This window comes from Pogona vitticeps, chromosome 5 (genome assembly GCF_051106095.1).
Source record: "Pogona vitticeps strain Pit_001003342236 chromosome 5, PviZW2.1, whole genome shotgun sequence".
In the NCBI taxonomy this organism is placed as follows: Eukaryota; Metazoa; Chordata; class Lepidosauria; order Squamata; family Agamidae; genus Pogona; species Pogona vitticeps.
In genome coordinates this window covers 181,431,091-181,455,020 of record NC_135787.1, presented here as the reverse complement: position 1 = coordinate 181,455,020, position 23,930 = coordinate 181,431,091, and the positions used below count along the sequence as shown (strand labels likewise).

Sequence of the window (23,930 nt, the reverse complement as noted above, 5' to 3'; positions counted from 1 at the left end):
TCTTATCTATCCTGAGATAAAAACAGCTTGAAGTCTTGCTGTACATTAAAAGTTCTTTTTTGTTTTTTCACTTTGATAGATTTACACAGATACCCCTCTGGAAATTTCAGCAATATTAATTATTTTTTTTCTTTAAACGTAACTGGAAGTCATGAAAAAGTACTAAGCAGCAAGTCAAGTAATGTAAGAAGTTACCTTTCTAGCATTGTAGTGAATAATAACAATGGATTACATTTCAAATATTGTGATGAGAACAAATTGTATTTTAAAAGTAAGATTCCAAACTATGCTATTTGGGGGGGGGGGGCAAATGAATGCAAAATGGCCAGTTCTTAGTATCCTAATTGCATACTTAACAGAGACTGAGAAATAGAATCCCAGTAGGACCTACAATAAAATTAGACTTCTTTATTAGTGGACTCCATTGTTAATGAGTCCCAAATAGATAAATCTGTTTTTCCTCCTACAGCAGAAGTTCTCAGAGATATATGCCTTAATAATCTGTTGTTAAAATTAACCCTTGTTCTCCACAAGAGTCCTCACAGTTTTAAAAGGAAACAGACACACCCCCACCCCCAAATTTTTTTCATCCCATTCAAGGAAACTGCAGGGCAGAAAGTGAGCAGCATTAGTGACCATGGCTACATTCAGATGTAATACTAGAATTAGCTTTTCCCAGGCTCACATACAGACCTGCTGGCCGAAAGAGCGTAGGTGAGGCACTAGAAAACATAGCACCATGTTGGTCACAGGGAAGAAATCTTTGTTATATTGATTTTCTGGGCTAAAGCACTGGTTCTTAACCTTGGGTTACTCAAGAGTTTTGGACTGCAACTCCCAGAAGCCTTCACCACCAGCTGTCCTGACTGGGGTTTCTGGGAGTTGCAGTTCAAAAGCATCCGAGTAACAAAGGTTAAGAACCACTGGGCTAAAGGAAACTAGCTTTGTTTTAGTGTCAAAGAAGGGAAAGGATAATTGAATAATCGAATTAACAGCTGTAAAATCCAAGTCTGATAGCACACAAGTTCTCAGGTCAATCCTTGACCTGTTAAGCCCTGACCTGATGCCAAACAGTTTAAAACCAGCCTCATGAAATCCTCCAAACCCACATAATGCAGAATTTCCAGAAATAACAGAATAGGGCATGAACTGAAAGATCCAAAGTGCTAGAACAGCTGTAAAGTGACTGATTAGACAGATGGACAGACAGGTGACCTTGGCATCCAGAATCTTGTAAGAGCTGTAGTCCCAAAAGTAGTTTTTCCAGCTCTGCATGTATACATACATAGTATACACACTGGGAGAGACAGACAGAGAACTTGGAAGGAGGCAGGGAAACAGAATGGATTATCATTCGGGCACAATTCCTCTAGCATCATGATTTTCTTTATGAATGCATTTTCAGTGTGGTTGAGTTGAAACTCATTACACTGACCATTGTAATCCTATGCTAATATATATTGCCAGAGCATTTGGGCCAGAAAATGTTTCCAGAACCAGGCACTCTTAAAGATAGTCCACCTCAAATTAAAAAAAAAACAAAAAACATCGTTTTGTTCTTATATGTCTTCAGGATGTCACTGGTTGATTTTCCTCTTTCCATGTTGCTTGTCACGACAAAATTTATTAGTGGACATTCACTCTGATGAGCATTTTATCAACTTACACTTTTTGTAAAGAAGCAACCAAAATTATTCTGGGAGTTTTTGCCCCCAAAGGGCTTTGAACTTCCAAATATTATAACCCGTGGGCTGAAGTGGAATATGGAATGCCCTTCTTCATTCTGCTATACATTCTCTGCCACAAGAATAACATGTGGTGTGTGTTTTTTTCCATTCAATAAGAAATTGAAAGAAAAATTGAAGATGTTAGTCTGTTGGGACTGCTGGTGTTCTGTGCTAAGTGAACACTCCAAGGGGAGTTTTGACTTAATAAGGATTGTTGGACAGATGCCATGGTCACCACAGAACAATGTTTATCCAACATATTAAAAATAAAAAGTGGAATTGTCGTCTGGCTTTCCATGCCAGGTCTTGAGCATGCGGGTCAGGCTGCTGATGGAGATTACAACGGCTTCTATAGAATCCGTCCACCCTGTGACTCAGCCAAAAGATTTCTGGAAAACAAACTCACATGTCAAAGAAGGAGCCACGCTGACCTTTCGAGACAGCTATACGGTTCCTTTGTTCTGATGTTCCTTACAGCTAGTGAAGGATTTATTTTCTCTGCCCATGCAAGGGCTTGAACATAGAACCAGGATTTTACTTTTCCTTGGTTGTGTTTATTAGAAGACTCTGTGTGCTTAAAGGGCTAAAGAAGAAGTTGGCACACAGTTGCCATCTCTGAGACAAATCAGAACCCGTAAATGATTAAAACCAAGCCTCCAGGAAGCCAGATTTTGACTGAATATCAGGAAAAACTTCCTAACTCTTGGAGCAGTAAGACAATGGAACCAATTACCGCTTCAACGCTGGAGGAATTCAAGAGAAACTTAAACAACCCAGGTATCATTTGATTTGTATTCCTGCATCAAGCAGAGGGTTGGACATGATGGCCTTATAGGCCCCATTCAACTTCACTATCCTATGATTCTGTGATACCATCCCAAGAATATCCTATACCCATAACTTGGATAAATTAATTTTTGGAATACAATACTCAGAATTCTCCCAGCCAGCATGGCCTTTCCCAAGCTGGAACTTTCCAGATGTGTTGGACTAAGACACCCATCATTCCTACATTGTCTCTATTTGGTCAAAACAATGGCAGTTATAATTCAACATAATACCAGTTTGGGGAAGAATCTTCCTCATGACAGAGCCAAGCCAAATGGAGCCCTCATGTTTGTCTCATAGGAAGTGATCAGACAGCCATGTGTTCTGCTTTACAGAAAATGGTACTAAGGGCTTTCAGGAAGACAGTCCTATTTGAAGAGCTGAGGTTTAGGACCAAAATCCCCTAGCAGACACTGCACTTATATAAGATCAATCACTTAGGATTGCTTCAAATATAAAATTTCAGTTGATTTTTCAAAACAAGCATGTAGTACCACTGTACATAAATGGCAAGGAAGTGGAGAGAGTTGGTAGTTTTAAATTTCTGGGCACTTACATCTCAGAGGACCTCTCATGGAATATAAATGCCAACATGCTAGTGAAGAAGGCACAGAAGAGGCTGTATTTCCTGAGAATGCTCGGCAAATTAAATTTATCTCAGCATTTACTTCTGTCATACTATCGTAGCACCATTGAGAGTGTCCTAACCTATGGCATTCTGTCATGGTTTGGGAGTAGCTCTGTAGCGGACAAAAAAGCTCTACAGAGAACCATTAAAATTGCTCAGAATATCATCGGGCTCCAGCTACCAACCCTGGATCACATCTTCACATCCCGCTGTCTGAGGAAGTCACACAGCATCCTGAGAGACTCTTCCCATCCTGCTTATAACTGTTGCCGTCTGGCAGAAGATATAGAACAATTAAGACTCGGACCACACGTTTTCTGAATAGTTTTTATCCCAGAGCTATAATTGCACTTAATAATGAGCTTAAAGACCACCAGTAGTGAATAGTTAGTTGGACTGTGTTACTTGGCCTGCAGTGTAGATGTTTGTATTTTTAGTGGGGACTTTTAGCAGGTGGGGAGTGTTGGGGGAATTTTTAGTGGGTGAGGAGTGTTTGGGGAATTTTATGTGTGTGCATGTGTCTGGTCTCTGGGTGTCTGTGAATTTCATTGTATGGGTATACTGTGTATATACTTACAATGACAATAAATAAATAAATACTGTAAATAAAATAAAAAAATAAAAAAATAGTGGAAAAGTCATGCAAGAAAGGGTCGTTTCTAGGTAGCATTCCTGGGTAGGATTTCCCCAGGCTGCTTTCAGCATGTACAGTATCTTATATTTCAGTTATCAGATATGCCACTGTTTTTGTCTTCTACTGCCAGATTACTGTCCCATGCCATTAAATCAGATCTTAGCAACAGGTACCCTGGCATGAAACCCTGGACAGCTGGATGCATCTGCCAAGTATCTACATTTATTTTGAAAATTAAAATGAATTTACTATTAATTTTGTTGTTGTTCTACAGTACCCAAGGTTTCCAACAGGGCCAGCGAATTTCATCACTCGTTTCTAATAGAAGGTGACACTATGAATCACAAAGACATTTAAAGGGAGCAACTTCTCAAGTCCACAGAGCGTGGTGCCAAAGCAGGCAGTAATAGATCTGAAATTCCACCACCTCCAACTCCCTCTTCTCATGTCTCTTCAGTTAGCTTTTTTAAAAGGGATATCAAAGACTTTGCATACCAATGCCAGTGGCTGAGAATCCTCAGGAAACTGGGTCTCAAGGGGAAAATATTTTTCTGATTATATTTCATCTCTGCTCTTCTTGCTTTTTTCCATGCCTCATCATGAGCTCTAAAATGTACTCAGTGCAGGTAGGGGAGGAGAAAGATGAGACAGTAATTTATCTGGAAGAGCGAAAAATATGTGCAATGTTCTTTGCCAGAAGAATATGGAAACTTAAAAAAAGAAGCACCAGGAAGTTGCCTAAATTGACTTCTTGCTGTAATACCACCAAGGTATTAAGTTCTTTAGAAACAAACTGGATAGCACGTGCCAAAGAGGCTCTCATCGCCACTTGTTTTAGATTTTCAGACGGGAATTTGCAGCTATGGAGCCACTGAAGTTCAAAATAAGCCTTCCATATGTGTATTCAATTCATCCAGGTACTATACTGCAGCTGATTCTGGAAACTAAGCAGAGTCTGCCATAGTAAGTCTTTGGATGAGAGACACAAAATAATACCAGGTGTCTTCAAAGAGGGTGGGAAAACGATCCTGAAGAGCCCTTGGCCACCAGAACTGACAGTAGTGAACTGGGTGGAACAACATTTTAACTCGGTATAAGGCAGCAACCTTAGGAAGGTTGATGATTAATTCAAAATGCAGCATTGGAAGAGAACTTTACAGATACAATAGAACACCAGAAAGACAAATAAGCAGATGCTACATTAAATCAACCCTGAACTCTCTCTAGGAAAAAAAAACTGACAAAACTGAGGCTGTCCTACTTTGAGTGCATCATGAGAAGACTTGGTTCACAGGTAAAGATGATGATGCTAGGAAAAAATGGGAGGCAGCAGGAAAAGAGGAGGAATATGGAATGGATTGACTCAATACAAAAAGGGCACAGCCTTGAGCTTGCAAGACCTGAGCAAGACTGTTAATGATAAGGCCTCTTGGAGATCACTAATGTCAAGGACCACCATAAGCCAGAAATGGTTTATTGATACTACCAATGAGGTTCCCCCGTGTTCTCTCTATGAAACTAAGGTTTTCTCTCCTGCTCACCACCAATCTATTCAAACAATCACATGGGGTGAATAAGGCGGAGAATGGCATCCTAATACACTTAATCCCAAAAAGGGGTTGGTTTCATGTTCACATGCCCTTCAGCTCCTGCTTGTGAAGTCCATACATTGACCAAGCTCTTTTGCCTATATACCTGTTGTATGTGCACCAGCTTCTGCACATTTACAAGTTATATGTGCACGGTGACCTTATGAATCAGTAACCTCCAAAAGGCCCTGTTATTAACAGTCCTGCCTTTGTTCCCCATGCTACTTACGCCTCTCCCAATATAACTTGTTTTACTAAGCATTGAGAGAATCCAAAGAGTGCCTTTTATCCCATCATACTGCGTTGTAAATCAGTACAGATCTTTTCCTGACGGTTGCCTTTCATATTGTATCTTACTGCATTTGACTCCCACACCAATTGGCACTCTGCCTTTGTTTCCCCTTGAGGGCATCGGAGACTGGAAATACAAACGGAGACATTGAAGAACAACCCGAGTTGCAACTCAATGAAGGGACACACCCATCACTGGCCTCATTAATCGCACAATACAGTATGTCCAGTCCTGACCCACATTGTTCTAGAACTGATATCCAAATGTTTCCAAAATGCTGCAAAACACCACACTTTTCTGCAAAACAATCTTTTCTGCAAAATCCTGGAAAGGATCACCACAAGTCGTAATCAACTTGATGGCACACATTACTATTATTATTATGTTCAAATGCTAGGTGCATCGTTTGGATGAAGAAACATCAAGAGATATGTCCCATCTCTATACATCAGCTGGCAACAGCGGTGGGGACTCAACTGCTTTCCCCAAACACAGGTGGTTGTGGGAATAAGGAGACATCTTCCTTCTAAACAGCACATAATGAAAATTACCTGAAGAACCACCAAAGGAAGCAGCTAGTTTGATTTCTGAGTTCTAATCAGCAGCAACAAGATACTCCAGAAAATAATTTGCTGTATTATTCCTCCACAGCTACCAGTCAGTTTCAGATTGAGCACACGGGCAAAGCTAAACACACTTGCATGGGCCATTTTGTTTCTAACAGCTCCAAACATAGCCAGAGGTACTGCCATGCCACTTCCATCCACAAGAATTAGCATCAAGGTAAGTTTAAGATGTATTCGCGAAGGCTTTCACGGCTGGGATCTAATGGTTGTTCTGGGTTTTTCAGGCTCTTTGGCCGTGTTCTGAAGGTTGTTCTTCCTAACGTTTCACCAGTCTCTGTGGCCAGCATCTTCAGAAGATGCCGGCCACAGAGACTGGTGAAACGTTAGGAAGAACAACCTTCAGAACACAGCCAAAGAGTCCGAAAACCCCACAACAATCATAAGTTTAAGATGTTCATAGGGTTTTAAAATACTTGCTATCAAATGTATAACTTATACAGTAACTGCTGATGTAGATGCTCCCTGTTCACCCTAAGCTTTTCTGCAAAATACCTGCACACTGCAACTGTCTATTTCTTCAGTCTTCTCCTCCCACACCAACACCATCAAACAGTAGAATGCACTTTACTGTATTGGGCTGCAGACATGAAAGAACAGATGGAATGCCAACTGTTGTTCCCCTTCCAAGCTTCCTGCCCTCACTGAAACCTCAAAAGAAACTATTATGTAGTTTTTCATCCATCATCCAGAAAGCATGGTCCAGGTCCATACTGATAAGAAGATGTTAAAATTAGGTTTAATAGCCACAATATATTGCATGATCTTTGGCCCATTTGACATCGCTGGCCAGACTATGGCCAGGCCAGGCGTCCCTGCCATTCTCCACCCTTATCTCATTGCTCGTTTCCAGCCTTCTAATAAATAATATTATTTTCCATAAAGGCACTTGCACAAAAGTCTTTAGTGGCTTTGCATTTCAACACTTCCAATAAATGGAATGTAGTCACTGGAGCAGGCAGAATGGAGCAGAACAGAAACACCCAAGATAAAAATCATACATTTTCTTGAGAGTGAGAGAAGTTTGGGGTCTTTCCAAATACAAATCACCACTGCTGAGGCACTCTGAAGGCAAATGCTCTATTAAACTTGTTCTTCGCACTATAGCTGGCAGACTCTGCACGTCTGATAAGACACATCTTGAGGCTTTTAAGGAGATTTGTCCCTAGAAGAGTGTGTATGTCCCCAAGTCTTTTATGGAGAGGGAACCAACAGACGGACCTACACGTCCTGACAGAAGAGCAAGAGCTGAAGCTTCTGTATTAACCAACCAACATAGTAACTCCAAACTATTTTAAAGCAAAGCAAAGCGTGCTGCTTATATACTGCCCCATAGTGCTTCAAGCACTCTCTGGGCGGTTTACAAGTTAATTATGCAGGCTACACATTGCCCCCCCCCCCGAAAGCTGGGTACTCATTTTACCAACCTCAGAAGGATAGAAGGCTGAGTCAACCTTGAGCCGGCTACCTGGGATTTGAACCCCAGGTCGTGAGCACAGTTTTGGCTGCAGTACAGGAGTTTAACCACTGCGCCACAAGGCTCTTAATTTTAATCACTTAAGCCTCCATGTCAGCCTGATTCTGGGTAGCACTTAGGTCCAAAGGTGGGGAATGGTTCCTTCACACTCCCTTACAAGTCTCTAAAAATTGTCCTTGTTTGCATCCCTTTGCTATGAGAGGAAAATGTCATCCACAGGATGGTCTGCACCTCGGCTCCCAGTTGTCATAGTCCATTAAACTCTCTCTTTCTCCAGTGTTGTAGCTGTGTCAGATTAGGAGTCACTGGGGTGGAACTGGCAGAAGTCTGCTGGCACTTTCCTTGAGCTATGGCCTCCCCCGACGTACTGAAACATAAAGCTTGCAGAACTTCTTGAGGCAGTTGAGGCTGGGGCTCCTCTATCACTTCCATTCAGGTCTTCCCATCATCATCCTTTCTCCCATCTTCTCCTCTTCTTCAACTCTCCATTATCACTTGCCTTCCTCCCTTCTGCTTTCTCTTTCTCCTTTTATATCCTTGGGGTCTCCCTCCACTCTTCTAGATCCTTCTTACCCCTACATCTCGCCCTTCGGTCTCTTTCCTTCAAGAAGGCTCCTTGCCCTTTGGACACTCAGGGCCAGCCTCACCTTCTCATCCTCTACTCCACAGGCAATGCTGACAGGGTTGGGGTCAGCCCAGCATGTGGACTCCCTGGGACCATTTGCAAAAGGTTTATAAGTTACGGTGGACATTTATGAAGAATATTGGCATTTTAAGATACATACTAACCCATAAGGAGAACCTTGTATTGGCATTTGAAGTAGAGGTTTTACATGCTTGTTAGACTTTTTCCCCATTCAATCCATGCCTCTTTGGCCAGTTTTAACTCCTAGCAAGGTTTCTGATATAACTACACTTAACAGGGAGCCACAAAAGTCCAGGAATTGCAGTGAACTGATTTGATGAGAACAGAAAAAAAAAAAAGGAAGCTGCAAATTAAAACACACAAGCCAGAAACCTTTCAAATACCAGCTAGGGCAGGTCAGCTCTCAAGTGCAGGATTGCCTTCATGATAATGCCCTCTGGAGACTAAATGCTTCTAAAGATGTAAAAAAATGCTTGCTAAATTCTGCATTCTTGTCTGTATAGGCCCTTCCAGTTCAAGAAGACACCTCAGTGAGGAATTTTGGAGGAGATTAAAGAGATTATTTTCCTCCAGGCAAGACTGAGAGGAGGAATGCCATTTATTCTCCTCAAAGCCTTGGCAATTTGCACAAACTGTCTGTGCACAAAACTTTCCAGCTTCTTCTTTCCCTTTGAGAAACCAAGCACACACACACACATACACACACACACACACACACACACACACACACACACAGAGAGAGAGAGAGAGAGAGAGAGAGCAATCACAGAATGACTGGAAGGTAGCTGTCCCTCCAACATGTCTAATATTTGTTTATTTATTTATTTATTCATTTATTCGTTTATTTATTACTTAAATTTGTATACCACTCCCAATTAGTGCTGAAGCACTACTCGGGGTGGTTTACAACAAGAAACAAAACAGACCAAAATGAAACTAGAACTATTTAAGACCAAAATAACAATGAACCAATAAAACCAGATGGCACTAAAACTACAGAAGGACAAAATGGTGGACAAAAGGCGGTCAGCTAGGGTCGATGTGGAAACCCTCCCTAAAAAGCGATGTCTTCAGTTGCCTCCTGAATGTCCACAGGGAGGGGGCCAGGTGAAACTCCTCCAGAAGCTGGTTCCATAAAGTTGGGTCCAACACAAAGAAGGCCTACTTCTATTAGATGACATACGGGCTCCCTCAGGGTGGCCAGCCGAAGGCGCTCGCCTGTGATGATCTAGTGGGTCAGGCAGATGATATTGGGGAAAGACGCTTTGACAAGTAACATGGGCCCAAACTGTGTACAACCTTGAACCTCATCTGGGATGCAACAGGAAACCAATGGAGGTGAGCCAGAAGCAGGGTGATACAGTCAAACTTCCTCACACCAACCACCCATCTGCCACCCACTGTAGTTTCCATATCAGCCTCAAGGGAAGCCCCACGTAGAGGGCATTGCAGTAGTTGATCTGGGAGATGACCAGCACCTGCACTAAGGTCCTGAGGGAATTCTTGTTTAGGTAGGGGCAAAGTTGGGTGATTAGCCTATGTTGGTAAAAGGCTGATCTGGACACAGCTACAATCTGAGACTCTCCAGAAAGAACCGGGTCCAAAAGAATGCCCAAATTACTCCAATTCCGATCTTTGAGAGCCTGTCCATCACCAACTGGCAGCGCTTATTGATGGATCGGATAATGGTGTCTTTAATATGGGAGGGAAGGATCTACTCCTTCAATAATGAATTTACAATATTCACAACCCACTCAATCATAGCCTCCTTAGTGGCTTTTATCAGCCATGCTGGGCAAGAGTCAAATGAGGAAGTGGAAGGCCTACAGCTCATCAATACCCTGGATACTTCCTCCACTAATACAGCATCAAGCGGATCCAAATGGACAAAGAGAGAGGTTTGGCGACCGTCACCCCACAGTCAACTAATCTGCTGATGGAGTCAAGGTCAGCACAGATGGCCTCTATTTTGGATCTTAAAAAGGCTGCAAACTGGTAAAGTCAAAGCAAGGCCATGACTGACCAGCGCTGGTGAGGTTGCGAACCAGTTGGAACAATTCTGCTTGTCAGTTTGCAGGCTCCCCTATGTTCCTGATGTTAAATGCCCTTTTCACCATTTTTAAGACATTGCCATACTTTCCAGTCATTATCTTAACAGTAGCCTTATTTTGGGCTGTCTGGTACTTCTTCCACCTGCTCTCTAGCTGTCTCCTTGGTAACTTCTTAGCTTGCAGCCACTTAGTATACCAGGGGGTCGAATGAGCTCTGAAGTGGAGAGGGTACTCAGGGGTGATCATGTCAGCTAAGTAGGTTATCTCCAAATACCATCTATCAACCTCGGTTTTGACAGGATTGTCTACGACAGTGGTCCCCAACCTTAGGCCCCCAGCTGTTCTTGGACTTCAACTCCCAGAAATCCTGGCCAGCAGAGGTGGTGGTGAAGGCTTCTGGGAGTTGCAGTCCAAGAACATCTGGAGGCCCAAGGTTGGGGACCGCTGGTCTACGAGACCAGCTGGGGTTTCTGGGAACCATACGAGAAGCCTGCAAGGCCAAACTATTTTCACAGGCCCATTCTCCCTGCAGAGAGGGGTTTCCGCAGACAAGTTAAATCTCAGCAGGAAGTGATCTGCCCATGACAGTGGGCAGGCACTTGTATTCCACACCCTCAGATCACTTTCCGCCTGTGAAGTCGAGAACCACTAGGTTCAGAGCGTGGCTCACTGAATGTGTGGGGCAGCTGACGTGTTGGGATAGGTTCATGCTGTCATGGAGTCCATGAACTCCAGGGCTGGACCAGACAGTATCGCTTTGGCATGAAGTCCCCAGCAACCTTTAGAACTCCACAAAACAAAGGAGCAGTACAGTTCTAATTCTTTGCACTAAAGCATTATTTGTGCAATTTCACATGTGCTCATGAGACAAATATGAATTTACATCCCCAGCTCACGGGACTCTGGTCTCAATGGCCACTATGGGCACAGCCCTTGGAATCCATCCAGCTGAGGTGCCTCAAAGCGACCGTCATGATGCCCCAGATATACCGATGCGTCATATAGCATTGTTCTGGGAGACTGTGGGAAGTGCAAAACCCAGTGGCCAAGAGTGCAAAGAGTAGCTATTTGTACAGTGCCAAAAAGAAGAATTTAGAAAGACAGTCGAAACTGGGAGATTCTGAGAGCTGTGGGCTGAAAAGGTAACCCTTCCCATGTCTGATCTAAGCTCTGCTCCCTAAACAAAGGCTAGCCAAATAAATGGTTTTGCTATATGTAGCAAGATCAAATCAGACACTTTTTGTGCCACTTCAGATTCTTGAGATTGGTTTGCCCATCTTCAGGTTATCGTTTATGAGACGTCACTATCAGCTCAAAGCCCTTGGTGGATAAATGGGAAAGTTACAGACCCAAAGAAAACAAAGAAAGAATGGTATCTTTTCCAAAAAAAATCTGTGTGAACCACGAACATATTTCTTTTTCCCTCTTTCCCTGCTAAACTGCTTCCTTACCTCAAAGGGCCACTTGGTGCGCCATGTTTTTATGAACATCTCAGCAGTTTTCAGCATGCAACTCAAAACTGAAAAGAGCAGATGTGATACCAAACTTCAGTTGTGACCCTTGAAGTTGCCATCATTTAGCTTGTGGTTGATGTCGTTTGTGGTTTTGACCTACAGTATATACCGCCCGATAATGCTAGAGCACTCTTGGGGTGATTTACAATGTAATTATGCAAGCAACCCTTTGGAGGGTGATTTTGGCATATTGCAGATCACCCGCAGATCCGCCAGTAGTTCCAAATGCTTTTAGTCCCACCTTTGGTTTAGAAAACAGTGTTGTTTTTCCTTTTAATAACACCCTTGTTTCCTACTGTCTGCTACAGTACTCACCCCGCAAATCTCTCCCACCAAGACTCTGGGAAACAGGCCCTCAGTAGTAGGATTTCTCCATCTCTTGTCTATCTGCCACACTAAAAATATTTTGCAGCTGTTGCTGAAGAGTCATTCCTTATAACTTCACCTGGACACACCCCTAAATCTCAGGTTTTGACCCTAAAATCACAGGGACCAGGAAGCTGTTCACCTAGCAACCTAACTAGTTAGGAAGCTGCAGGCCAAGAAAAGTTCATCTTCCAAGTTCTGTGCAACACACATATCCTACAGATACAGAACAAATACAAAAGAAAAACAGCACCTGATGCAAGAGGAGGGGCAAAACAGATTTCTGCTGTCAAGAAAGGAAATATGAATGGTAAAGGCACTGTGTTATTCCCAGTTTAAAACAAGTCTCTAAGAACATTTCCACAATGTAATTGAACCTTTTTACTAAAAGGCTGAAATCCTTTTGCTTAGCTTAGTAAGTTCACGCTAAGCAACAGGATTTTAGTCAAAAAGTCCTTAGGGATCTAGTGAACTTATACTACAATATATATATATGGTCAGAAATGCAATTCTTTTAATAATGTCATTTATGCTGAGACAGGCAGTACTTTCTCACCATCTCTACACAGAAAAGGGATCTGAAAGAGGGCTTGCTACTTGTAGCGCTTACGGTATATTGTTCTGCAAATGCTGTTTGACTGCAGACAAGGCTGAGGAAAAATTTTGATCTTCCAGGAGTGTGCTCAGCCTCCATTATCATTGCCCATATTAACTAGGGTTGATAGGAATGGCTATCAACCAGCATAGCTTCTGCAAATCCCTTGCAGTTTACTCAGTATTTGCCCTTTGTTTGGCAAGAAACAAGTATTACAGAGACAGGTGGATGCTGTACATTAAAGTTTGTGGAAAGAGCCCCTATATGTTCATCATGCTGCTTTTCAAAAAGAAGTGTCATTGCCTTCTAAGGAGGTTTATACCAACTTGGCAGCATCCTACTGCTGCTTCAGAAGCTTCTGTTTAGCACTGTTTAGATTTATACTGTCATGTTTTGCCTGCCTTGTCAAGGAGCACAAGGGCTGAAGACAGATCCGTGGCTACTATTACATGTTAAAAGCAGGTGCATGCAATCTTCATACCGATGATAGCATGTTTTTGAATAAATATTGCTAAGAATCAAGGGGCGAATGCATGAATATTTGCTTTGCAACAATCCGTGACTTCATCTGCGTGGAATTCCTATATTGCCTTCAGGACCCCGTCCTCAGCAAAGCTCCCATATAGTTTTATGAATGCTGAATTGCTGCATTATATCCATATGCTTTTCCTGGAAGCCTGACACGCACAGGTTCCCTTTCAGGCTCACTCGGAAACGGCCAGCACAAGCGGTGCATGTTAGCTTTACACTCTAACACATGTAAAAGTCGAGCCATAATTTACATTGATTACATAATGAGGCAATCCGTCTCCTTCCAGAAGAGCCTTTCAGCAAAAGCCGGTCACACCTGCGTAGCAGCAAAGTCACATCTGGTGCATAAATTGCACACTCAGGAGAGGTGCCCGTTCTGCCTCATGGGAAGGAGGCACTTTTTTATTATTATTTGCACCCTTTGCTGCACAACTACGCCAGCTTGACTGCAAGCCACCTGCCATCAGCTAGGCCAACGCAGCCCATGAAGTATATAACTATTTTCCAACAGGCCTCCAAGGAAGCTGGGGGGAAAGCAGAGTTACGGAGAAGCCATGTACCACGTACTCCCAAATCCTATGAGGTTTCACATTTCTCAGAAATGAAAGATATCCTTTTTTTTTCTTTTCTGTCTGTCTGTCTTTTCACCCCTTTTCTTTATTTCTTTATTCTTCTTTTGCATTGATTTAAAAAAAACAACCCTGGCGTAGGGACTTTGGGACACGTAGTCCCTGCTCTGCACATTCTGTTAACTGAGGTCAGAGATGTAGATCTAGATTTTTCCATGGATCAGGAGAGGGGCGAGCTAAACTCCAAACTGCAGTGGGGTAACTCAGTACAAGAGCTATAGCTGTGGGCCCTTCTTCCTGCACTCTCACTCCTGCCATGCTGTTAGTAGATAACAGAGGAAATTCAACTGCATGGAATATTGGCATAATAAATGTATTAGATAGTTCAGGATGCGCTACTGAACCTTGATAAATCCACTAGTAATCATGAACACTAATTTTCTAGATGGACAACCAAGATTATGAAACAAATGTGTGATGATCGCAAGAAATAAGGAATGATCTGGGATGGATAAAATTTAGAGCTGAAGCTATTAGACATCTGTATAATTCAAACAAGAAGGTGTAATTATGGTAATTAGCACATCACATAATATTTACTGACATGGCCGACTTGATTGACATCTTTCTTGATTTCATTTCTGTGAATTTCCTATATTGTCAGAAGATATTAGCCCAATACAAAAAAAAAAAAAAAAACCACACTCTGCTGTAAGTATAGGTAGGTTTCCCTATTAACATGAAATTTTTCAAGGCAATCAGGTAACAAGAGAAATTGAGTAATAATTTGTGAAATAACAGAAGCGTTGTTGTCAACACTATACTAAAGTTTAATTAACACAGAATTCCAAACACGACACCAAATGTGGGAATATAACTCTAGGAAAAGAAATACTGGAACATAGAGGAGTAAATGTGGATGAAATGAAAACTATGTGTCAGTCTAAACAAAATTGTAAGTGCATTGTAAAATGGTATTTGATGCCTTTGAGGTGTAAAAAAATACAAAGGAATGTTCAATTTAATTGCAGTCAATTTTGAATCATAAACGGCAGCCAGGTGCACATATGATGGAATTAGCCTTGTATCTGGGGAGATGGGGGGGTGGCAAAATATTTGAGAAAACAGGGGAAATAAGATAACAAAATAATAGCAGGCTCAGATTCCTGGAAATATTGTGCCATCAGTGGTAGGTTTGCTGTCATCTTTGTTCTTGCCTTATGAATTCACTGAAATGCCTCACCTGCAGCAGCTTTGTAATCTGGAAAAGAGGTTCTGCCCAAGGAAAGAAACATACATTAGAGGTAGTCTGTGAGGATTCAATGTGACGGTCTCGGATTCTTCCCTTTCCCCAATAACTTCACCAGACACTGTTTGCATTGGAAATGATGCAACATTTATTTTTCATAGAATCACAGAATCACAGAATTGGAAGAGATCAATTCAAGTCCAACCCCCTACCATGCAGGAACTCCATCAAAGCGCTCCCGACAGATGGCCATCCAGCCTCTGCTTAAAGACCTCCAAAGAAGGAGACTCCACCACACTCTGAGGCAGCCTATTCCACTGCCGACCAGCTCCGACTGTGAGGAACTTCTTCCTAAGATTCAGGTGGAATCTCTTTTCCTGTAGTTTGAAACCATTGCTCCTTCTCCCAGTGTCTGGAGCTGTGGAAAACAAACCTGTCCCTTCCTCGAAGCGGCATCCTTTCAAATATTTAAACATGGCTATCATGTCCCCTCTTAACCTTCTTTTTCCCTAAGCCGCTCCCCATAGGACATGGCTTCCAGACATTTGACCATTTTGGTCGCCTTCCTCTGTACAAGTGCCAGGTTGTCAACATCCTTCTTGAACTGAGCTGCCCAGAACTGGACACAATACTTCAGGTGAGGTCTGACCTTTCACAGATGCTATTGTCTAGCCAGGTGTCTTTCATCCTATATCTGTGCAGTTCATTTTTTTCTGCCTAGGTGTAGGACCTTACATTTCTCCCTGTTGAAATTCATTTTCTTAGTTTTGGCCCAGGACTCTAATCTGTTAAGGTCATTTTGAATTTTAATCCTGTCCTCTGGGGAATTAGCAACCTCTCCCAATGTGGTGTTATCTGCAAATTTAATCAGGATACTCTCTATTCCTTCATCCAAGGCATTAATAAAGAACCCTGAGGCACCCCACTAGCTACCTCTCTCCAGGATGAAGAGAAGCCATTGGTGAAGTCATTTTGGGCTAACAAATAAACCATTGTCTTGAACTAGCGCATAGTCTCTTTCTCCTTCCTCCAGTGTGGCGGGAAGGGACTTCCAATCTTTTAAAACGAAGGGGTTACCAAACCTAGAATTCCATGGTCCTGGCGGCTCTGCTGGTGACCATTCCTTCATTGTTCCTGTCTGTACAGGCAACAGGGGCACAGACACATCTCCAAGGAAATCCTCCCACTTGGGATATAGCCCGGATACCAGCGCCTCCCAGGCCTTCTCCAGTCTGCCGTCTTTATCATTTCCCACGCTCACCAGTCACTCTTCCTCCTTCTCTCTTGATCTACTCTTTTGTGGGAAAATTGTATGCCTTTAAAATGTATATATCTATGGCAGTAGCAAATGAATATTATAAATGTATATAAATGTATATATCTGTATGCTAGTAGCAGGCATCATGCCCTAGCTGCAAGACACGTACATAACTGCTAACTTCCAGTAACGGATAAATCATTGACCTGCTGTCCATTGTCTCTGGATAATGTAGTTAAAGTCTCTACACTGTTGTGTATTCAAGAACCTGTCTAACTTGTCTATGTACTCAGGAAATTATCTGTTGACCATTATCTGTGTCTGTTTACTATTAACTGTCTGTTTACCAGCCTGTCTGTTTACCAACCACTCTGTTTACTGATGCCTGTGTATTCAAGGAAATTAGCTGTCTCTAACTCTGGTTATTCTGTTGTGTATTCAAGAAATTAGTTACCTCTGTATTGATTAACTTGTTCAAAGGTAGGGGATACAATAAACTGAGGGGAGGCCGGATCGAGAGAGAGAGAACTCCCACTGAACAGGTGCCTCACGGCAGGCTGTTCTGTATTCATCCGGATCCCATCCTGAAAACCACACTCTGAGTGTCTCGTGTCTCTTTTCCTTTCTCCTTGCTGGTTGAGGAGAAAGATCCCTGCCCTGAGGCTTCATCTGCAAGATCCCTACTTCCTCTCATCTTGCAGATCCCGACAAAATGGTGCCCTCTCTGAGGTAATTCACCTCTCTGAGGTCCATTCTCGAAAACCACCTACTCATCACGCCCGGTATGGAAGGGCTACAGCGCGCGCATGCATCCTCTGGATCCCGATGAGTAGGACTGAGGTCAACTTTCGACAATTCGCATTCATCTCGCCTGGCACAGGCCCCAAGACGCGTCAATCATCCGCAAGGATCCCTCGGGTGAGTGGAATTTGTCAAGTAAGACACCTAGAACCTACACTTTTAGCAAAATGGGGACTAATTTATCAAGTCTTCAGCAAAAACAATATATACAGGACCAGGAATGGTCTGAAATAGACAGCTATTTGCATGAACAGCCAAGAGTTAAAGCAGAAGACATTTCTACATGCTCCAAAGTGCGTACGTGCCTTCAAGGCCCACGCAATTTTTTTTCCGATCCAGAATTCGAGGCTAATCTGATTAAACAACTCCCTCAAATTCTGCCTCCGCTCCCTTCAGCCTCTTTGGCTTGCCTGGAGCAGCATGAGAACATCTCCTGGGAAACCCAGGATGAAGCACTGCCACCTCAAGCAACTGAGATAGATAACCATCCTTCAATGGATACAACAGGTGCTTGTTCAGAAAATTGTCCAGAAACTAGCTGTGCAATTTCTGCTGTCATGCAAGAATCTGCCATAGCAGTTACTGTCAGATCTGAACTTTTCCCAGCTCATGGCATCTGCAAACTGCAACTCAGTCTTAAAGACACAGAGACAGAGGCTCTCCCAGACTTCTCATCCATCCAATGGCTTGTCTCTAATGGCTGCAAAGCCTTGACAAAATATTCCTTTCCACCAGCAGAAGGACTCACTTGCCTTCAAGAATGGCAGGATTTAGCATTTAAGCGAACAAAAATTAATGCTGGTGCATCCCCTGATGGTCCTCTAATGTTTATGGGAGGAGCTGCATTTGCTACTGCTGTTCAGCAAAGCTTCACGACAACAGCTTTAACTCAAGCAGCAGAAGTATCTATAAATGCATTCCAATCAGCAAATCAAACTGCATGCCTGACTCCCTTCCTTGCTGGTCTGAAAGAAGCAGCAGCTACCTCAGTGTCTCCACCTGTTCAGCCAAAATTGCATGATATTTCGTGGAATTGGGACCCAGGCCCAGATTTCTGTGATCATGGACTGGGGTGCAAAAGCAGCTCTACAAGCATTTGATGGATCATATAAGGAAGGGGAAAAGGAAGAGAATCTAAGGGGGGTAACTGTTACACACCAACATGAAGCTTGTTTTGAACTGCTTTTTCCATGTGCTAATCCTGTTTGAATGAAAAGTCCTACTCAGCTGGACATGGCAGTTATACAGATCACCAAAGAATGCCTCCCACCTGGACAATAGAGAGACTAATGCTGCATATTGGGGTGGGAGGAGGCGAACCAGAAAGTTTTCCCCCATCACCCTCCAATCTGGAGAAAGCATTGTTTACACTCAAGACACTTGTAAGGATCCAAATTATGTCCTGCACACTCTAGGTTCCATGTTCTTAGAACTACAAATCACATCACACCTTGCATTGCTTCCTGAGTAGCTTAGCATATGGGACTTCATACAAGCCTGCATTCCTGTCTCTGCCTTCCTGGAGTAACAGTGTCACATCCCTGAGAAAATGTTTGTTCCCAATGCTGTAAATTGTCAAAAATGTTTGTTTTTCTTTCTGCAGGATAAGAGTGCATAACATGTGTTTCCTCTGTTAGCCAGATCTTAAAGTATTGAATTTTAGAGAAGCAATTCTTAGTTTTATGCTCAAAATTAACTGCAGTTTTAGCCTTTGAGTTTTTCCTAATATGAATTTAATTTTGTTGTAGACACTGTATGTTTATTCTTTTACATGTCACAGTTTTCCTTGAAAATTATTTTCTAATGTAGTATGAAAACTTTGTCTGTTTATCCCTGAGACAGAGAAACATATTATTCCCTACAAGTAGGCCCCACAGTAGGCAATTTTGTACACTGTGATGCTGATTCATCTGACATGCTTGCCTGTAGAAACACATTTTCAGTCCAGGGGAAATTTAAGGGCACTAGCAGGCAACTTTTTAATTCAGTCAGTTGTACAGTTTAAGAACTTTGCCCCAGAGCAAGGCAGATGCATACCAGCATCATTTTTTACTACTCATCCCTCAAGATAAGTTGCTGTTCTTTTGCCAAGCTCTACATGTATCTCTCCAGTCAAGTGTCATACAAGAAATTCATGGTGTGTGTGTCTTCAGTGGGGAAGTTGTCTGTGTCACATATTTCTATGCAAAAAATCTGTATACCTTAAAACTTTTTGCTTTTTTCTATTAGCAGTATGTTGTGCTTATATATCTGCATAATATGTTTTCAATATGTTTTCTTTTCCTGAAAATTGTTAAGTACTCTTATTATGCAAACATTATTGTAATTGTAATTTTAATTATCCAATATTGTGTTTTCGTTAATCTACACTGTAATGTTGATGTCATCAGAATATGCCATCTAATTCTCTTGCCAAGATTCCAGGTTTATTCCATCAGAACAATGTTTTAAAGTTGTAAAGAAAGAGTTTTGACTCTCAGTGCAACAAGGAAGCCGGTTTGGCTATTTGAATGCTTATTGCAGTGGCCTGGAACATGCTATTCAGCCCTCTGCTGAAGATGAGCCTGACTTCATATCATACCAGGATTCGGAATTTTCAGGAGTTTACAACAGCAATTGTCTTTAACAAAATAAATAAAAAACGGTTGGGATGTGGGAAAATTGTATGCCTTTAAAATGTATATATCTATGGCAGTAGCAAATGAATATTATAAATGTATATAAATGTATATATCTGTATGCTAGTAGCAGGCATCATGCCCTAGCTGCAAGACACGTACATAACTGCTAACTTCCAGTAACGGATAAATCATTGACCTGCTGTCCATTGTCTCTGGATAATGTAGTTAAAGTCTCTACACTGTTGTGTATTCAAGAACCTGTCTAACTTGTCTATGTACTCAGGAAATTATCTGTTGACCATTATCTGTGTCTGTTTACTATTAACTGTCTGTTTACCAGCCTGTCTGTTTACCAACCACTCTGTTTACTGATGCCTGTGTATTCAAGGAAATTAGCTGTCTCTAACTCTGGTTATTCTGTTGTGTATTCAAGAAATTAGTTACCTCTGTATTGATTAACTTGTTCAAAGGTAGGGGATACAATAAACTGAGGGGAGGCCGGATCGAGAGAGAGAGAACTCCCACTGAACAGGTGCCTCACGGCAGGCTGTTCTGTATTCATCCGGATCCCATCCTGAAAACCACACTCTGAGTGTCTCGTGTCTCTTTTCCTTTCTCCTTGCTGGTTGAGGAGAAAGATCCCTGCCCTGAGGCTTCATCTGCAAGATCCCTACTTCCTCTCATCTTGCAGATCCCGACACTCTTTACTGTAACTTCTTCCTCTACTCCCTAGCTTCTGCTTCTCCCCAGTAAGATGGTCTGGGAGAAATCACCGCCCTTCTCCTATGGCCTGCCTCTTCCCTAGGCACCTTCAGTCTCTCCCACTTCTGGGCCCAAGGATCTTGCAACCAGATCCATTCCCAACCTGGAGGTAATGTCCCTCTTTTCTCTATCACTTCCCATTCCTCCGCTTCTATCTCCTCCCTCTCCCTGCTTCACTTTCCAGCCTTTTTTAAACTGCTCTTCCTTTACTCCCATCCCCCTCAAGCCCTGGGATAATTCTTCCTCTTCTGCCCCCTGGAGGGACTCCTCTGGGGCTTTCTCTGGAGTCATCAGGAGTCCATTGTTCCCCTCCTTTCTCTGTCTCCTTGGTGGGAATGGATGGCGCTCCAGTGAGTGGTGACCCCAACTCGTCTCCTGGCTCACATAGTTGATGATTAAAGTTCAAAGAACATTAGTCATAGAGAGCTGCAATTGAAAAAAGACAACTGAAGGGATAATACTTTTAAAATACTTGAAATGTAGTCATACAGAGGAGGAGGAGGATCTGTTCTTGATCATCCCAGAATGCAGGACACATAATAATGGGCTCAAGCTACAGGAGAGCACATTTTGGTTGAATATCAGGAAAAACTTCTTAACTGTTAGAGCAGTACATCAATGGAACCAAAGACCTTTGGAGGTGGTGTGCAATCCAGTGCTAGAGGCATTCAAGAGAAAATGGAACAACCATCTGTCAGATCCGCTTTGCTTTGGATTCCTGCATTGTGCAGGAGGTTGGATGGATGGTCTTATGGGCCCTTTCTAACTCAGTTATTCTATGATTTTTAATTCAGGCAGACTTTCATTTTTGATAAATCAGACTTAAAAGGTATCCTGTGTTGAACTATTGATGACCAGCCACAAAAAGCAATCTAAAGTGTCAGTTAGTTGAGATGAGAAAATCTGCAGATATTTCAGCAATTGAGGAATTAACTGGACCAATAACTAATCACCTGCAATATTTTTTTTTCTGCCCTTAGGTAGAACATAAAATGGTACCATCCACAGAGATCAAAGTCCAGACGACCTGAGATCAAACTATCTCACTCTGCTTCTTCTGGTATAATTTTGTCCTGTTACTTGAAATATAAAACCAAGGAAAACATACACACACACCCCAAAACTTTGGGAACAGACTTTGTATTGGAAGATAGACTTCTTCTCTGGGGAAAGAAATTGCTGGACTCGGGTGATGAACATATCTATGAAAGTAGTATTTGTGACCTCAGCAGCTGGACCTAGGACAAGTTGCAGTGGGAAAGTACCCTAATTGGAAATAGTTTCGCTCACTGGAAAGTTTTCACCACATATTTCCAAGTTCTGTTCATGTAGATAATAAATAAAGTGATGGTCCTCGGAGAGATGCAGACAGAAAGAGTGAAAACAGTAAGTGGCCCACCCATTCACACATTCATGGGTTGCTGTCCTTAAACGGGGGTGGGGGTGAGGGTGGGGTGGTTGTACATATCTTTTTAACATGGACAACTATCATGGAAACACTTCACCTGGCAAGTGACAACAAACCCGAAAACAACACCGAGAACAGCGTTTCTGGCAATCTGGTAAATCAAACATGATGAGAACATTACATATTTTTGAAAGGTTAAGGAACACAAAGACAAAAAGAACAGATTTACGAGGCCAACCAATTTTGCACCAACTAATCCATGGGGAAACACAATCAGCATTGGCCATGAAATGTATCTCCAAGTAAACAACCCTACAATTATCCTGGGATTTTGGAACGGGCTTGGGAATGCACCCTATCTCCTAAGAACATAATTACTGGCTCAGAAGCACAACCCACTGAGTCCGGGAGTCTATCTCAGAAAGTGGTTGTTGCTGATGGAAGTTGCAGGGAAATTGCTCAACAAGAATACAAAGCTTGTAGCTGCCCAAGTCTAAAGGTTTTGAAGATTTGATGGGACAGGAGAAGAACTGGAAGGCTAAGCCCAGGGAATTCCAGGTGGGGAAAGCACTAAATGGGGATAGAAAGAACAGGAAAATAATTCGGTAACAGTGAGCAAGAAGGCCTGGAAAAGAAACTTAGCTGGAAAGGGCTAACATGTTGTTAATGAGCTCAGATTGTGGCAGCTATTTTGCTCAACACTGTAACTCAGCTGTTAATCCTTTTCTACCTCTGGGGAAGGCCTTGGACAGTGTGGAAGTGGCTACAAGAATTAAGTCTCTTGTCACATAATCAATTATTTAGCTATTTCTTTGTTACAGCTAGCTAGATAGCTCAGTGATTTAGGTATCTGGCTGCAGAGCCAGAGGCTGGGAATTGGATTCCCCACTTTGCCTCCTCTGAGTACTGTATAAAGCCAGCCTGTGTGGCCTGGGGCAAGCTCCGTAGTCCTGCAACAGCCCCAGAAAGAAGGGAAGGGTAGATCACTTCTGAGTATGCCCTACCTGGAAAACCTAGGAAAGTGTCACCATAAGTCTATTATTATTATTATTATTATTATTATTATTATTATTATTATTATTATTATTATTATTATTATTATTATTATTATTATTATTATTATTATTATTATTATTATTATTATTATTATTATTATTATTATTATAATATCATTTGTTACATGCATATTCTGCCATTTATCCAAGAAATTAAAGGCACATGTGGGTCCTCTTCTCTGATTTTATCCTCACAATATCCTTATTAGGCCAGTTAGATATAGATAACTGACTGGGCAAAGACATTCAGCATCCTTCAAGGCTAACTAAATAAGAAGTTGAACTTGGGTCTCTCCAGGGCCGCACATAACACTCTGATCCCTACGCCATGAGATGTGAGTGGCTGGTTTTCTTTCTACAAAAGGAACAGACTTTGAGACAATGAATATTTATAATATTTATCCAACTCAGTTCTCTCCACCACCACCACCCCGCCATGTTTGCTAGGAAAAATGTTTAACATTCTTTGGACAAACTCAACACACCTGATGTTTTGGGATGTCTCATAGGTTTTTTGAGTAGTATACAGTGGGGTCTTGACTTAAGAACGGCTTGAGTTAAGAACATTTTGACTTAAGAACCACTCTCATAGGAAAATGTTGACTTGACTTACATACTTAGATTTGAGTTAAGAACTGAAAAAAACCACGTGGGAGGCAGAGAAAGTGCAAAATTTGAACTTTCAGTTAACTGTTGGCCAGTGAAA

The 23,930-nt window shown here is 42.1% G+C and overlaps 1 protein-coding gene and 1 long non-coding RNA gene across 17 annotated transcripts in view; one reads left to right on the top strand and one right to left on the bottom strand.

Moving 5' to 3' along the window:
• CALD1 (caldesmon 1) overlaps window positions 1-23,930 on the bottom strand; it is a 210,657-nt gene that overhangs the window by 177,061 nt on the left and 9,666 nt on the right. The window lies entirely within an intron of this gene.
• Window positions 6,347-22,127, top strand: LOC140707272 (uncharacterized). Its single transcript, XR_012087196.2, has 2 exons — window positions 6,347-6,481; window positions 21,742-22,127. It is a non-coding gene; the product is annotated as an uncharacterized LOC140707272 (long non-coding RNA).